The 17,655-nt window shown below is 35.9% G+C and overlaps 1 long non-coding RNA gene across 2 annotated transcripts in view; it reads left to right on the forward strand.

Annotated features, from left to right (window-relative positions):
• Positions 1–5,141: 5,141 nt before the first annotated feature.
• LOC129534500 (uncharacterized) overlaps positions 5,142–17,655 on the forward strand; it is a 42,572-nt gene continuing 30,058 nt past the window's right edge. For both annotated transcript variants that reach the window (XR_008681115.2, XR_010134349.1), the window contains exon 1: positions 5,142–5,613. This is a non-coding gene — a long non-coding RNA (uncharacterized lncRNA). The remainder of the gene's footprint in view (positions 5,614–17,655) is intronic.

Here is a 17,655-nt window from a genome sequence, read left to right on the forward strand (position 1 = left end):
TTAATACGCTTGTGAGTTCTTAATAAGAGAAGTGTGCATATTCATAGTGATGTTTATTAATTCATAAAGCAGCTGCTCAAAGGCAGCTAGTGGAGAACGACATCTCCTCCCACAGAATCCTCTTGGCAGTGATCAGGCCTTTTCCCTTCCTGATCGTTTTGAGTGCAGCCTTAACATTGAAAACTGATGGCCCTTTATCTGCCCTGGGAAGGGGAATTTCTCCTGCCAGCAGGAGGCCACAGGGATTGGAGTTTCAGATCTAAATCTCCCAATGTGTAGAGGCTGAAATAAAAAACTTAATGAGACTAGCAGAGTCCACAGCTCATTTCAATTATTTTTAATTGTTTTCAGATGCTGCCCGGCATGCTTCGTTTAGTTCTGCAATAAACAGAGCATACAGCATGGTGGTGGATCTCACTAGAGACCCAAAGAAAACATCCCACAGGAAATGATGAAAAATAATAAGATTATTATATGTATTGGAGCATGGACCAGGCAGTTGAAGTGGAAAACACAGGGGAGGGTAGGACCGGTTCTGGTGCATCCTCTACTTGGAGATTCACAAGGAGCCTCACTTTTAATTCGTACCATCACTCCTGAAATTGAAATTCAGTGAATAAACAGTGAGGCCCACATTGAAATCCACCCAAGCTGGCTGAAACTAGTCTTTACTAGGCTTCCTTCTCCTAAAGTAGTTCCTTCTTACACTTGGGGAAAAGGATGACCACCTATTAGAGGTATTTGAGACCTCGACATACACAAAGTTGCAGAATATTTGCTAATAATCTGAGAGGACTTGTTACACCAAAAGCACCTCCTAGCACCCTGATCTGAAATGTGAGTCAACATTTATAAAGTTGCTCAGAGATTTAATTGAAAACTCCCAAAAGCCACTATTGGATGTTATTGAAGAGCATACCATTCAAAAAAATTAAAATATTTGCTTTTAATGTCTTTAAAACGTTTCATCATTTTGTCCAGAAGACCAAGACATCATCATTGGGGCTTAATTGAATAGCATTGTAATACCTAAATGCACTATAGGAGTTATTGAACATAGTGTTGAAGTATTTGGCTGCAAGTGAAAATCCTTTTTTTAATTCCATGTGCAATGATTCTCGACTCTACGCACGGGGAGCCGTAAAGACTTAAAAATGATGTCCAGTTCCCACCTCCCAGACCTATTGAATGTGAATATCTGTGGATAAGGCTTGGGTATGTCATTTTTTACTTAAAGGTCTCCCAGGTAATTCTGACGTTTAGCCATGTTTGATGCCCTCTGACTCATAAATTCAGTAGTTTATGTGTACAATCCCTCCCTAACATATGTACTCACAAAAGAGAAATATACATATATATAAAAAAAGAGAGAAATGTATATCTTTATGAATGTGTGTTATGTATATATGTACATATATACAAATATATTAAGTTACAAACAAATATATTAAGGGTGGCAAATATGCTGACTATGAGCACTTGCCCCCACCTAGGCATTCTGGGGTCTGATGTGAATGCAGTGATAGTGGCTGCAAGTGATAAGCTGTGTAGGTGCTCTGGAGGGCAGCCATGGGCCATCATGGTACCTGGCCTCTGAAGGCGGTGTCTGCTCTCCAGCCCATATCACCTTTTTTCCTGATATTTGTATTTTATGCTACTTTTTCCTGATAACAAAAGTCATAGTCATTAGGAATAATTACTGAAGGCATAAAAATAAAAACACAAATTAGCAGTGTTTTAACATTTCAAAAGTAATGATCCATATATTGGCATATTTTCTTCCATTTTTCCCTCCAGATATATATATTTGTATCACTATTACAGATGGTTATATATATTTTTTACTAAATATTACATAACTAACATTTCCATTGTCCATTTTTCCATGTCCATCCCATTACTGTTTCAACACATTTTAATGAATATACTTTTCCCTTTCCCTTATATTTATGTTCTATAACTTACCAAGAACCTATAGAAACTATTTCTAATGTTTTCTTTTATAAATAATAATTCAACAAATATTATTCTATATAAAAGTCATATATATAAATCTATATATAATTATTTATTTTTCTTTTCTTTTTTTTTTTTTTTTTTTTTTTGAGACATGGTCTCACTCTGTCGCCCAGGCTGGAGTGCACTGGTGCAATCACAGCTCACTGCAGCCTCGACCTGCTGGGCTCAAGTGTTCCTCCCTCAGCCTCCTGGACAGCTTGCACTACAGGCATCAGCCACCATGCCAGGGTAATTTTTTGAATTTTTTTTTGTAGAGACAGGGTGTCACCATATTTCCCAAGCTGGTCTTGACCTCTTGGGTTCAAGCAATTTGCCCACCACAGCCTCCCAAAATGTTAGGATTACAGGTGTGAGCCACGGCGCCTGGCCATATGTGATTTATTTTTTAGAAAATATTGAAAATAAAAGGGCAAGTGAGGAGATTTTTAAAAATTCTTCACATGTGTTTCCCAATGAATAAAAGTTCATGTAATGAACTCTCACTTGGAGGGTAGAAGAGTGACTGTTTCACCTTTTCTTCAGTCATATTGAGAATTACAAATTATAAAATTTTTAGCTAATTTTACATTGAAACAATGTCATTGTTGTTTTAATTTTAATCTCTTTTATTACCAGTGATGATGGATCTTCTGGGAATTGTCTGTTCATGGCCTTTTTAATGGTTTATTAGTGCTTTCCTATCTATTTTACGACCTCTTTATATAAGGCACTAACCTAACATTTGTCATATTTGTGGCCCATATGTTTCTAGTTTTTAAATTGCCTTATAACTTATTTATGGTGTTCTTTTGCATCTAAATGCTTTTGTTTATACATTGCCAAGTTTGCCTATTTACATTGATACTTTTTATCATTCTCTGTAAGCTTAGGAAAACTTTCCCACCCCAGAATCAATGAACAATTTACATCTACTTTCTTCTAGTTTATTGTGCTTTCATTTCTCACTTTTAAATATTTAAATAACATGGAATTCAATTTGGTGTTGTATGAATTGCAAGCCAGCAAACTTGATTTTTCCCCAATACTAAATTTATTGAACAGTTCATTCCTTAATTATTAATCTTATACATCCATATAGGTATGTTTATATTACAGACTATGCGATCTAATTGTTTTATTTTGTTCTAGTATCAAATTAAAAAGAGGCCGGCTGTGGTGGCTCACGCCTGTAATCCCAGCACTTTGGGAGGCCGAGGAGGGCGGATCACAAGGTCAGGAGTTTGAGACCAGCCTGGCCAACAAGGCGAAACCCCGTCTCTACTAAAAATACAAAAATTAGCTGGGTGTGGTGGCAGGAGCCTGTAATCCCAGCTGCTCAGGAGGTTGAGGCAGGAGAATCACTTGAACCGGAGAGGTGGAGGTTGCAGTAAGCCGAGATTGTGCCATTGCACTCCAGCCTGGGCAAAAAGAGCAAAACTCTGTCTCAAAAAAAAAAAAAAAAAAAAAAAAGAAAACTTCTGGACTCATACTTCTGGACTCATACACTTAAAAATAGCTTGAAAATACCCTTTCATTTTTTTTCTCTTTGGTAAAACTTTCTCAAATGTTCTTTAAATTACATGTATACTTTTATTTTCTCTGTAAGATTTTATTTTAATTTTGCCTTTATTTAAAAACTGTTGCGTACTTGAGTCATTTTATTTTTAAAGCCCATCCTAAGAAACTTAACCATTCAGTGAGGTTAATTTACTTAACTTTATTGGCATCTCTAATATGTTCAAACTTCTGTCATCATTTTGTTGGCAAGTTTTCTATTTTTCTTTTATTTGTTTTTTTAGCTGCCTTGCTCATTAATTTGTTTTCTGATTTGCTAGGTGTGTATTTGTTTCTTACTATTTTTGTTGAGAATATATTTATGATTTCTCACTATAAAAGATAAAATCTTTATCTCAATATTTTCAATCTTTGTAAATTTAATATACAGTAATATACTTAATCTATTAGTACATAATTTTTTCTTTAATAATACAGTTCTTTTTTTCAGCAATAACTAACTTTTGGATTAGTCATCATCAAGCAAAATACAAATACTCCAATAGAAATATAGATATCATTCAGAAATGGGCAATTTACAAAAGAAAACAAATTTCTACTAATGATATCACAATTACAAATTCCATGTGTAAATACGAGCATATTATTACCTGTTAATTAAAATATGTATTATTAATTATAAGAATTATCTTTAAAGGGAAGAGGGTGAAATTAATTTTTACATCTGTTCTTTGGTATCTTTCTGGTGAGAATTAGTATCGAAAGCCTTTGAAATGATCACATATTCTGACCTGGAAATTCTATTTCTAAGTGTTGTCCAATAAGAATAATGGCACCTATATTAATAAACATACCAAAACAAACAGTATTTATAATAATGAAAAAAACCTATTTAAATATCCCACAATAAGAATATCTATCATTTATCAAGCACTTGCTATGTGACATACATATAATTTTATACATAATTTTCACAACAACCTAGGGAGGTAGATGCTATTAATATTCTTGTTTTATAGATTTGAAAACTGATACATAGAGCTAGTAATGGCTCATGCCAATCGGAACCCAGGCAGCCTAGTTCCAGAATCTGGGCTTTAACCAGTGATACAACAGCTGCTTCTCAACAATGGCCAGTTTAATTTAATTTAGTCAGTCTAAGCAATATGAGATTAATTGCCTTCATTCTATTCTATACTCATGCAATGGAATAATCTACTTCTATGCTTGAGTTCCTGAATTTGATTAGCTTCTAAGTTGGTTTGATCTATGAATACAGTCTCAAAAAATATGCACTAGAGTTACAGGTTCTGAGTCACATCATTGTCACCTTTATACATAACCAACAATCTGGTTGGACATAAAAGTCTTGGGACACAATCATTTCTTTGCAAAACTTGATGTTTGTTTCTCCATTGTAATTTAGCACTTTGTGTTGTGTTATACATTTAATGTTTAAAAGCTATGAAAATTTTTGGACCAAAAAAAGACTAAATTTATTCTGTTTATATATGAAATTATTTTCAGGAATGTATTCTTTCCTTTTGTCATCAAATACTTTCTTTTATGCTCAATATCTTTCAATGTCACTGAGTGATTATCTGTCTGATTTTGGTTTTAGCCTAGAATTGGAATGAGATTTTATAGGACCTCTTGCTTCCATACAGCTTAGAGAGGTAGGATGGGCGTCTTCCCAGCAGTGTCTTTTTCTCAATACCTTCACAACTTTGCAGTATAAAAACAAAGTTCAGGTTAATGAGTACAGCCCAGTTGCAATGCCTAAGCATCAATGAGCCTCTCCAGGGCTGCTGGATAAAGACAAAATTACTCTGACACTTATCGTCAGATATTCTAAGAGTACGGAGGCATTTGGAGTCTATTTTGAGCAATTTAATGAATGAAAGACTACACTCCACTTCTATTTTTTTCTAGCAGTTTTATGTTTCCGGTTTTATTTTCAATTTTCCCCCTAACTAAACTTTCTGTATATCTGTGTTCACTTTTCCTCTTTCAGCTAGTTATACGCCTTAGAAGATCAATTTTGGGAAAAGGTAGCAGAATTTTTTTCCTGTCCCATAAAACGTCTTTATTATATACGAGGTAAGCATATAATTTTTTCTATTCAGTGTGCTTAGTGTATTCTGAGGTAAGAACTTACAGTAGGGAAGAGTTTGAAGGTCTTTGCCTATATATATATATATATATTTTTTTTTAAGATACCTGCCTTGCTCTGCTTTGAAGGATAGATCACAAGGATGCAGTCAAGGAAGTGTTGTTTTATGATTCACACCATCCACGATGGAGGTAGCAAAAAGTTTCCCAAATAACCACCAATGACCTTCTCTTTAGCTATCAATGCTATTGCCAGTTTTCTTGCAATTTTATGGAAACATTGGAAGGAGATATATAAGAATAATTTAGCCATATTGAGTCAAAACACTCTCTGCACCCCTTTTTCATCTTATGAAAAATATCCAGCAAAACATGCATGTCATAGGCTCTTTATACTTGTTTCATGTGTAATATAAATATGTACTCTCTTTTGATCTTCTTAAGATTTTTTTCATGCACTACTGACTTCCATAAAAACATTAATGAACAATGCTGATATTTTAGGGGACATATAAAAGGCAGATAACAGTACACTTCAAATAGCAAAAACGAACAAAATAACTGGGATTTTTTTTATTAAATTGCTTAATGAAAACACTTCACTGCATTGTCCCAAAACCAAGATTTCTCTTTTTGCTCCTAGACAATATGTTCCTCAGATTTACTGCCTTTGGTCCCCATGCTCTCAGATGCACCCTTTCCCTGCCCCCTGCTGCCCAATTACATAGAGAAAATTCAGGTCTACCTGGCTTCTATCTTCAAACTTTATAATAGTAACCCAGACCACCTTCAGTCCTCATAAAAAAAGGTTATTAGTTAAACACCTTACACACAAGCATCAATGAATCATATTTTTTTATTTAAAATCTAATACCCCTATGATACTAATCAAAATAATTTTATGAGGCCAGCATCATCCTGATACCAAAGCCCAGCAGAGACACAACCAAAAAAGAGAATTTTAGACCAATATCCTTGGTGAACATTGATGCAAAAATCCTCAGTAAAATACTGGCAAAACCAAATCCGGCAGCACATCAAAAAGCTTATCCACCATGATCAAGTGTGCTTCATCCCTGGGATGCAAGTCTGGTTCAATATACGCAAATCAATAAATATAATCCAGCATATAAACAGAATCAAAGACAAAAACCACGTGATTATCTCAATAGATGCAGAAAAGGCCTTTGACAAAATTCAACAACAATTCATGCTAAAAACTCTCAATAAATTAGGTATTGATGGGACGTATCTCAAAATAATTAGAGCTATCTGTGACAAACCCACAGCCAATATCATACTGAATGGGCAAAAACTGGAAGCATTCCTTTTGAAAACTGGCACAAGACAGGGATGCCCTCTCTCACCACTCCTATTCAACATAGTGTTGGAAGTTCTGGCCAGGGCAATTAGGCAGGGGAAGGAAATAAAGGGTATTCAATTAGGAAAAGAGGAAGTCAAATTGTCCCTGTTTGGAGACGACATGATTGTATATCTAGAAAACCCCATTGTCTCAGCCCAAAATCTCCTTAAGCTCATAAGCAACTTCAGCAAACTCTCAGGATACAAAATCAATGTACAAAAATGACAAGCATTCTTATACACCAATAACAGACAAACAGAGAGCCAAATCATGAGTGAACTCCCATTCACAATTGCTTCAAAGAGAATAAAATACCTAGGAATCCAACTTACAAGGGATGTGAAGGACCTCTTCAAGGAGAACTACAAACCACTGCTCAATGAAATAAAAGAGGATACAAACAAATGGAAGGACATTCCATGCTCACGGGTAGGAAGAATCAATATCGTGAAAATGGCCATACTGCCCAAGGTAATTTATAGATTCAATGCCATCCCCATCAAGGTACCAATGACTTTCTTCACAGAATTGGAAAAAACTACTTTAAAGTTCATATGGAACCAAAAAAGAGCTCGCATCGCGAAGTCAATCCTAAGCCAAAAGAAAAAAGCTGGAGGCATCAAGCTACCTGACTTCAAACTATACTACAAGGCTACAGTAACTTTTCCAAAAACATACAATGCTATCTCCAAGAGAGAATCTGATGAATAAAACTTACTCTATCATTTTATGTGTAGGTGGAGATAATTAAGAAAAATGGCTGTATTAACTGTCTTCAATACTAGCCAGCAAATTCTGCCTCACTTCCAAAGACTTTTCACTCTTCACAGATCTGGAGTTTTATTCTCTTTTTATGTACTTATAGTATTTATTTTTTATATCAGTTATTTGGCAGCTAGGTATCTAAGACCTTGTTGTATCTCTTATGTTGCTGTCAAAGTTAAAAGAGATTAAAAGTCTAAAACTGTAATATTTTATTCATTATTAATTTTGCATTAATTTTATTATTTAGAATATTACTTTAAAATCTTCTTTATCTTGATTATTCAATTTTTTAACCTCTTCTCAAATTTTGTCCCGAAAGCAAGTGCCTTGTTTGCTTCACCCTAGGCCCAGCCTTGAGAGCTCAGTAAACAGATACCTTATACAAATTAAAATTTTACCAGTTGGGCTCTTTGGCTCTGTATTCAACTGAAGAAACTGGATCTTAAGCCCAAACCTGGGTTTTTCTGTTGATAGCATATTCCCAGGTTGCCAGCTGTTTCTCTAGATCTAGGTTTGTGCCTACATATGAGACTCCCCACTGCCTTAATCTCTGATGCAGTATGGGCCTCTTGCTTGCATCTTAACCATCTGCCTATTTCTTGACCACCACTTTCCAGGCTGAATATGCATCTCAGGATAATCCCCTTTGACAAACCTCTTCCATGATGCCCAGTTGACTCAACTCTCATCCACTGTTTAACCTTGTATGTACTGTACTTTGTATCCCCACTGTACAATCAGGTTTCCTGATTTCTCAGTCTATAAACGAAACCTGCTACTATACCAATGGCTATCTCTAAGTTGTTTCAAAACTTTTAGTTTGGTGCATCAATTCCCAAATGAGCTTATTCTGCCAAATCCTGTTCTGACTGATAAAATGTGAATAATTTCATAAAAGTCAATAGAAGAAAAAATTCCAAGGAGAAGATTATGATTCAACAGTCAGAAATGCTATACAAAATGTTGAATGATTAAAAATTAGGCAAAGGCCATTGATTTATTTTATGGTTTTCTTGGATTTCATAGATGGAGGAATTTCATTTCTTTTAATTCAGCACATATTTATTAAAGGCTAGTGTGCTAAGTCCTGCTCGTTTCTGTAACAGCATTACATAGCTTAAAGAGATACTCGCAAAATAAATATTGTCGTGTCTCTTAGTTTTCACATATCTTGAACACAATTTCAGTAGAATTATTAATAAGACCTTGGTAATCTTTATGGAAGATTTTCAGTATAGTGGTTACGGAAGACACTAAAGTGCAAAATGAAGAGTGATGGGGATGAAGTGGAGTTGGCAGGTAGATTTTTCAAAATTTGATTATAAGAGAGGAAAGAGCCTTTGCTTTAAAGCGAAAAAATTATTTGTTTATTTTGGTTGTGATTGTTTTTTGTTTATGTATATTCATTATAGCTGAGATTTGGGCTTGTTTTCTGATAAGAGGGGAGGATGCAGCTGATAGGTAGAACCTGGAGGATGTACTGACAGAAGAAAATTATGAATCAAAGTTTTAGAAGAGAAGAATTATAAATAAGTTGCATGTGAAAGTATTCACCTCACAAAGAGTAGGCCTATCTATCTGCTACAAGAGAAGCAAATAAACATAAAGAAAATGAGTATTTTGTATGTTTCTGCTAAGGAATGAATTGGAATATTTGTCTAATGGCCTTGATTTTTTGCATTCATACATCATATTTGATCTCCAAATGGTATGATTTTTGGGAGGAGAACTAAAATCTATTGACAAGCAAAGAATATTTGGGACAATTTTACAAGAACTATGATAGGAAAGAGATGCATAAAATATTTTACAAAAAGCATTGAGAACCTATTGATTTCAGGTAGCATGAATTCATGGTAGTCCCTAAGTATTAGTCCATTTTAATGCTGCTGATAAAGACATACACAAGACTGGGAAATTTACAAAAGCAAAGAGGTTTATTGGACTTACAGTTCCACATGGCTGAGGAGGCCACACAGTCATGGCAGAAGGTGAAAGGCACATCTCAAATGAAGAGAAGAGCACAAGAGAAGAGACAAGAGAAGAGAGACCTTGTGCAGAGAAACTCCCCATTTTAGAACCATCAGATCTCATGAGACTTATTCACTATCACGAGAACAGTGCAGGAAAGACCTGCCCCCATGATTCAATTACTTCCCACCAGGTTTCTCCCACAACACATGGGAATTGTGGGAATTACAATTCAAGATGAGATTTGGGTGGTGACATAGCCGAACCATATCATTCTGCCCCAACCCCTCCCAAATCTCATGTCCTCATATTTCAAAACTAATCATCCCCTTCTAAAAGTCCCCCAAAGTCTCAACTCATTTCAGCATTAACTCAAAAGTCTACAGTCCAAAATCTCATCTGAGACAAGGCAAGTCCCTTCTGCTTATGAGCCTGTAAAACCAAAAGCAAGTTAGCTACTTCTTAGATACAATGGGGGTACTGATATTGTGTAAATACAGCCATTCCAAATGGGAGAAATTGGTCAAAACAAAGGAGCTACAGGCCCCAGCCCCATGCAAGTCCAAAATCCAGCATGGCAATCAAATCTTAAAGCTCCAAAATGATCTCCTTTGACTCCATGTCACACATCCAGGTCATGCTGATGCAAGAGGTGGGGTCTCATGGTCTTGGGCAGCTCCACTCCTGTGGCTTTGCAGGGTACAGCCTCCCTCCCTGCTGTTTTCACAGGCTGGCATTGAGTGTCTGAGGCTTTTCCAGGTGCATGGTGTAAGCTGTCAGTGGATCTACCATTCTAGGGTCTGGAGGACAATAGCCCTCTTCTCACAGCTCCATTAGGTGGTACCCCGGGAGGGATTCTGTATGGGAGCTCTGACCCCATATTTCTCTTCCACACTGCCTTAACAGAGGTTCTCCATGAGGGCCTCCCTCCTGTGGTAAATTTCTGCCTGGATCTCCAGGCATTTCCATACATCATCTGAAATTTAGGCAGAGGTTTCCCAAACCTCAATTCTTTACTTATATGCACCTGTAGGCTCAACAGCATGGGGAAGCTGCCAAGGCTTGGTGCTTGCACCCTCTGAAGCCATGGCCCAAGCTCTACATTGGCACGTTCTAGTCATGGCTAGATTGGCTGGGACACAGAGCACCAAGTCCCTAAGCTGTACATAGCATGGGACGCTGGGTGCAGCCCATGAAACCATTTTTCCTTCCTAGGCCTCTGGGCCTGTGATGGGAGGTGCTGCTGTGAAGACCTCTGACATGCCCTGGAGACATTTTCCCCATTGTCTTGGAGATTAACATTTGGCTTCTTGTTACTTATGCAAATTTTTGCAGCTAGCTTAAATTTCTCCTCAGAAAATGAGATTTTCTTTTCTACTGCATTTTAAGGCTGCAAATTTTCTGAACTTTTATGCTCTGCATCCCTTACAAAACTGAATGCTTTTAACATCACCCAAGTCACCTCCTGAATGCTTTGCTGCTTAGAAATTTCTTCTGCCAGATACCCTAAATCATCTCTCTCAAGTTCAAAGTTCCACAGATCCCTAGGGCAGCAGTCTCTTTGCTAAAACTTAACAAGTGTCAGCTTTGCACCAGTTCCCAACAAGTTCTTCATCTCCATCAGAGACCACCCCAGCCTGGATTTCACTGCCCATATCATTATCAGCATTTTGGTCAAAGCCATTCAACAAGTCTCTAGGGAGTTTTGAGCTTTCCCATATTTTCCTGTCTTCTTCTGAGCCCTCCAAACTGTTCCAATTCTCTCTGTAACCCAGGTCCAAAATTGCTTCCACATATTCCTGTATCTTTTTAGCAGTGCCCCATTCTACTGGTACCAATTTACTCTATTAGTCAGTTTTCATGCTGCTAATAAAGACATCCCTGAGACTGGGCAATTTACAATAAAAAAAGAGATTTATTGGACTTACAGTTCTACATGGCTTGGGAGGCCTCACAATCATCCAGAAGATGAAAGGCACATTTCACATGGTGCAGACAAGAGAAGAGAGAGATTGTGCAGGGAAACTCCCTTTTTAGAACCATCAGATCTCATGACACTTATTCAGTATCACGAGAACAGCATGGGAAGACTTGCCCCCATGATTCAATTACCTTCTACTGGGTTCCTCCCATAATACATGGGAATTATGGGAGTTACAACTCAAGATTAGATTTGGGTGGGGACACAGCCAAACCATATTACCCTATCAGTAATTTTGCCGATCAACTAAAAAAAGTGACATATTGGAAATGAGAGATTAGTTGAATACATCATTGTTGTATCCTTATTTCGTGTTTAATACTTATTGCCTTAAACAATATATAAGGTTTTGGGTGCAGAAGCCATATCATGTTATTTATTACTCGCAAATTTTCCAGGATGCTTAACATGTTGTAGATGCGTATCATATATGACACAAATAATTGATAGGGAGTCCCTTTCATAAATATCAGATGAGATATGTTCTTCACTTTGAATTTTATCATGTTAGTCCTAATCCAGAGTTATATGTTTATATACCAATGTATAAGTAATTTCCAAAGACTTGAGATAATCATTTTCAGAAATGTTAGTGATACATTCCCAGTTAACAAAAAGATATACATTTTAGAATAGCTACCACATATGGAAGAAAGAAAATGTAGTGCTGCATAAAAAGCTTACAAATTGTTTATGTAGTATTTACAGCAAAGAACAATTATAACACACCAGAAACCACTCAAGTTACTTTAAGGATTAGGCATTATATTGTGAAATGTTTGTTATATAATTACAGAGCATTGGAATCTGCCTACAGCTTTATATTATATAGATGGTTTATGAAATAGTTATAACTGGTCCCAAATCACACTAAACACATTTACATTATTTTAAGTTATATATTTTGATTATGCAGTTTTCACTAAAAAGAAATATACTGTTTGTAATGTAAAAGAAAATGCTTACTCTCCAATAAACACCTTCAAATTGTTAGTGTTTTAAGTGGCTTCCGAAGTACTTTAAAGCAAGAATGAGCTTACTTGAGAGTAGTGGATTTAAGACTTGCAATAGCCTTAGAATTCATTTTTTCTTATATAGGTTTGCAAAAGCTATACATGCATATATTTTAAGGCATTGAAGTATAAGGTAACTTCAATAGCTTAGCCCCCATCCCAGTTACAATACTTCTTTGAATTCATTTTTCAAAGTCTATGTAAACATCACTCATGTAATCAGGTAAGAGAACAGCCATTTTGGCAGAACCACTGGTTTATACTGGAGTCCCATCTGCTCAGCATTGTCCCAGCACTTCTCCAACTACAACAGCCATGGAGCTACTTTTGTGAAGCCCCTTAGACTCCAAGAAAACAATCTGGAGCCCTATATTTTGGATAATGTGCCATTTATGCATTCTATGATAACTATTTCACGGCCATACTAGAGAGAACCCTGCCAAGAGAAAACATTAGTTTGGAAGTACAAAGATGTTGATAGCAAACATTCACCAGTTTTTAATGATTGTATGGAAGTCCCTTGGTAATATGGAGGATGGTATCAAGTAGCAGGCCTTTTACTGCCATAATTTCAAGATTCCACTTATTTTCATGATGAATTGGAAGCTTAATTCTTTTTCTAAAGTTCTATGTAATTTACCTTGGGAAGATTCTTCACCAGAGAATAAAAGTTTCTAGTTTCTAGTTTACACCTGAATTTCTTCATCCTTAGCAACATAACATTTGCCACTTTACAAGCTGTGTATCACACTGTGGTCCTTAACATGTCTCATTCTGGCTTATTGATGAGACATTGCCAAGAGCAATGCATTCTTTTATCACCAGGGAGTTATCATTCTACTAGTCTTATGATGCCTGCAGCTTAGAGTTTGATGTGCCTAAATTGTTAAAAATAGGTGTGAAATTGGACTAAACATGTTGAGAGAACTGTCATGACTAACAAAGTTATTTTCATTAGTTTTATTTTTCAGAAATATAAATAAAAATTACACAGTCTGGATGTAACCAACCATACTTAAATTATCATCATTGCTTACTTCCCACTTAACAGAAAAAATCAAGGTTCTACCTGTAATGCAACTATAATAATTTTCTTATTCATTAAAGTCTGGATAACTGTAAATAAACTATTATATAACCATTCAAACATCAGTATTTTCTGTTCCAAGTTTAATATTCACAAAACTTCATATAAACTTAGGAACTTGAAAATGATATTTTAGAAGTTAGCAAAGAAGACTTTCAGTGACAATTTCAGGTGTTAGGAGGAGAGAATATAAATACATAAAATTAAAGGTGTTTGGAAAAAGAAAACTCACTTGGAAACATGAATTATCTTAGCCACAAAAAGACCATGGGCTTAAATGTTAAGTCAAATGTAGGATTTTCTGGGACAAACAAAAGGAGGCCTAGAAAAAGAAACCTAGCTTGCAGAATATTGGCCATATTGAGGCAATAATAACCACAAGTACTTTGGCATGAAATAGGCCTTTACGAGTTTTTGTTCATTATTAAGTCATTCAGTAAAAAGGTTATGAGAACTTGCATCAATTGTAAAGGCTACTTTTAAAGATAAATGTGGGTGTTGGATTCATTCATACTCCAAACCTCAGCATCATATAATATGCCTTGGTAATGAACCTGCACATGTACACTCCTCCCCCGATTCTAAAATAAAAATTTTTTAAATATTATTTTAAAAATAATAAATAAATAAATAAAGGTATTCAAAGGAGGAAGAGAAGAAAGAGAATGTCAAGAGAGTGCTTCCCTTCCAAGCAGTGAAGAGTATAATAAAAGACTCAAGAACATAAGGAAAGCTGGAAATTAGTTAGGAAGCTTAACTAATACCCCACTTATAATACCACACCTAATATCAATTGTGAACCCTTCAGTGTGGCTGAAGAATACATTTTCCAGGGGGAAGTGATGAGAAATGACAGGATTTTCTTGATGCTTGGTTTAGGTTTTGTCTTGAAGGCTATAGAAAGCTGTTGAGAAATGATACACAGGGATGTTATATATCAGTTTTAATATTGGCAAGATCATTAGGATTAAAATGAACAAGTAAGGGGATGATGAAGAATACAGGAGTAGTTAAATTTTTATTGTGTGGTAAGTAGTCAAGATGTGGTGCAGATATGAATGGCAATTAGAGTTAGAATTCAAGACATGTAGGATAGCAAAATTTGCAGATACTGTGTTCCTACCAGATAGGGCAAGTAAGAGACGTAGAGAGATATAGGATTATTTTCACACTTGTTGCTTGGCAAATACTAATACCTATGATTTAGAGAGTGCTTTCTCTTTACCAGGCATAGTACTAAGGGGTTATATAAATTAACTTATATAATCCTCCCAACAAATTTATGAAGCAGATATTTTCATTATCACTATTTTGTAATAAAGAAAATTGAATAACAGAGAGGTTACATAACTTCTTCATAGATAATAAGTGGCAGCAATGGGTTTTGGACTCATTAGATTTAAATTCAGAACCTACTTTTTAAACCATATTGCACCCCATGATAGGATGAGTATACCTCATTTGTCATGACAGGAAATAAAAGAGAAATACCTCAAGGTAAAAGAATGAATTTATATACAGAATTAGCTGAAAGTGAGCATTCTAATAAGAATTTGGATGTATAGGTCTGCAACCCATTGGTGAGCAAAAAATAAAAAATGATAGTTAATCTAATAAAATAATAATCTAATTTACTTTCTAGTTTGTGTAGCCACTTTCTTTTATCCATCTATGATTACATTTATTTATTCATGTACTCAATCATTTAACAGGTGAGTACTGAATATCTGCCACATGTCAGGCACTCTCCTTGGTTTTGTAGATACACTGGTGAGAAGACGAAATAAAATTTCAGTTATTGATGAACTTAAATTCCAATTGGTAGGTTAAAATACGTAAATAAGTGTACTAAATAAATCTATATATTTTTCAGTCCTATAAAAAATGGAACAAACAGGTGTGATAGTGACTACTTGGACTAGGTAAGGACTAGACATTGATTGGTCAGAAAAGATCTCATTGAGTATGTAATATCTGAGATAGTACGTGAACAACAAGGGAGAGTAAGCCATGAAAAGATTCTGGAAAAAGGGAACCTTTGGAATAAAGACTGCCTGATTGGCCAGAATGAGTGAGGGAGAGAATAGTTTTGTAGAGCCTTATAGACAATGCTGCTAATATGTACTGATTCAGCAGTACATATGACCAATATGTCTTCTGTCGGGTGAATGCTTATTCTACACCTGTTGTTACATGTTTCATATCCCCCTGAATGTAGATGTGATAATTAGAGATTTTCCTCTAAGTTAAACAGAAAACCACTGAAGGTTTGCTAAGCAGTGCAGGACATCATTTGAGATACACTTACAAAGAGCTCTCCAGCTAATATTCTATTAATTAGATTGGAGGGATGCACAGATTAGATAATCAGTTAGGTGATTATTGGAATAGTACAGGTAGAAAGTAATGGGGATTGGCAAGAGTGGTAGCAGTACAGATGAAAGTATGTGTATGGAGTTTAACAAATTCTGTAACTCTCAGTCAATTCTATTTATTCATTGGCTGTAGGTTAAAGGGAAGGGAGAAATTAAAGATGACTATTTGTCTTGAGGAAATTATATTTCCATTTACCAAAAGGAGAAAGACTGAAAGAAAAACAGCACGCACACACACACAAAAAAACACACAAAAAACAAAACAAAACAAAAAAACCTCAGAAGAGTTGTATTTGAGCATTGACGTGGTTTGGCTCTGTGTCCCCACCCAAATCTAATCTCGAATTGTAATCCCCACGTGTCAAGGGAGAGACCTGTAATCCCCCCGTGTCGAGGGAGGGAGGTGATTAGATTATGGGGGTGGGTTTCCCCATGCTGTTCTCACGATAGTGAGTGAGTTCTTACAACATCTGATGGTTTTATAAACTTCTGGCATTTCTCCTGCTTGTACTTCTGTCTCCTGCCACCTTGTGAAGAAAGTGCCTGCTTCCCCTTCACCTTCTGCCATGATTGTATGTTTCCTGAGGCCTCCCCAGCCATGTGGAACTGTGAGTCATTAAACCCCTTTCCTTAAATTACCCAGTCTCTGGTATTTCTTTATTGCAGTGTGAGAATGAACTAATACAAACATACTATGTTTGAGATACTTATTATTTTTTAAAAGTGGAAATATGAAATAGGCATTTGGATGGATGAATTTGGAATCCTGTAAAAAATTTGAAATCAGGGCTAAATAAATTTAGGGTTGTCTTGGATTGGATTCCCCAGAAGCAGGCTCTGGAATGAGAATTTATATGCTAGTAATTCATTAGACAAGTGCTCCCAGAAGAAACCAGTAAGAAGGTGGAAAAGAGAATAAGGTCAAGAAATCCCACTGGGAACTCTGAGGAAAAACTTTCAGTGCTATTCGGAAGAGTTGTCCTTTGTTCATTCTTAACTAATACCTCCCCCTGTGCTTATGATCTCTTTCCCTACCGTCATCTCAGGGATTTCATTCTTTATGTTATTTTCTCTTTGTTCTCTGCCTCTAACCTTTTCTTATATACTGTTTTTTTTCCCTCATTGGCACTTTCAGGTACTATACTAAGGCCAAATCCAGTTCAGGAATAAAACAATCTACTAAAATAAAACCAGAAATATCTCTCACTCTCTCCAGAAGCAACTTCCCCCTCTACCTGATGCCCTATCTCCTTCCCTTTACAGACAAATTTCTTGTTTGTGTTGTCTAAACTTGTGGCATCTACTTTACCTCCCTCTCGCTAGTCAAATTACTTTTATTTGGCACACAAAACTTCACTTAAACTGCTTTTCTCAAGGCCAACAATGATATATTTGTCCCTAAATTAAATGGATACTTTTCAGATGTCATGCTTCTTGATCTCTGGGTAGAATTTCAAACTTTTAACAATTTCTTG

The sequence above is a fragment of the Gorilla gorilla genome, chromosome 5 (assembly GCF_029281585.2).
Source record: "Gorilla gorilla gorilla isolate KB3781 chromosome 5, NHGRI_mGorGor1-v2.1_pri, whole genome shotgun sequence".
NCBI classification, from domain to species: domain Eukaryota; kingdom Metazoa; phylum Chordata; class Mammalia; order Primates; family Hominidae; genus Gorilla; species Gorilla gorilla.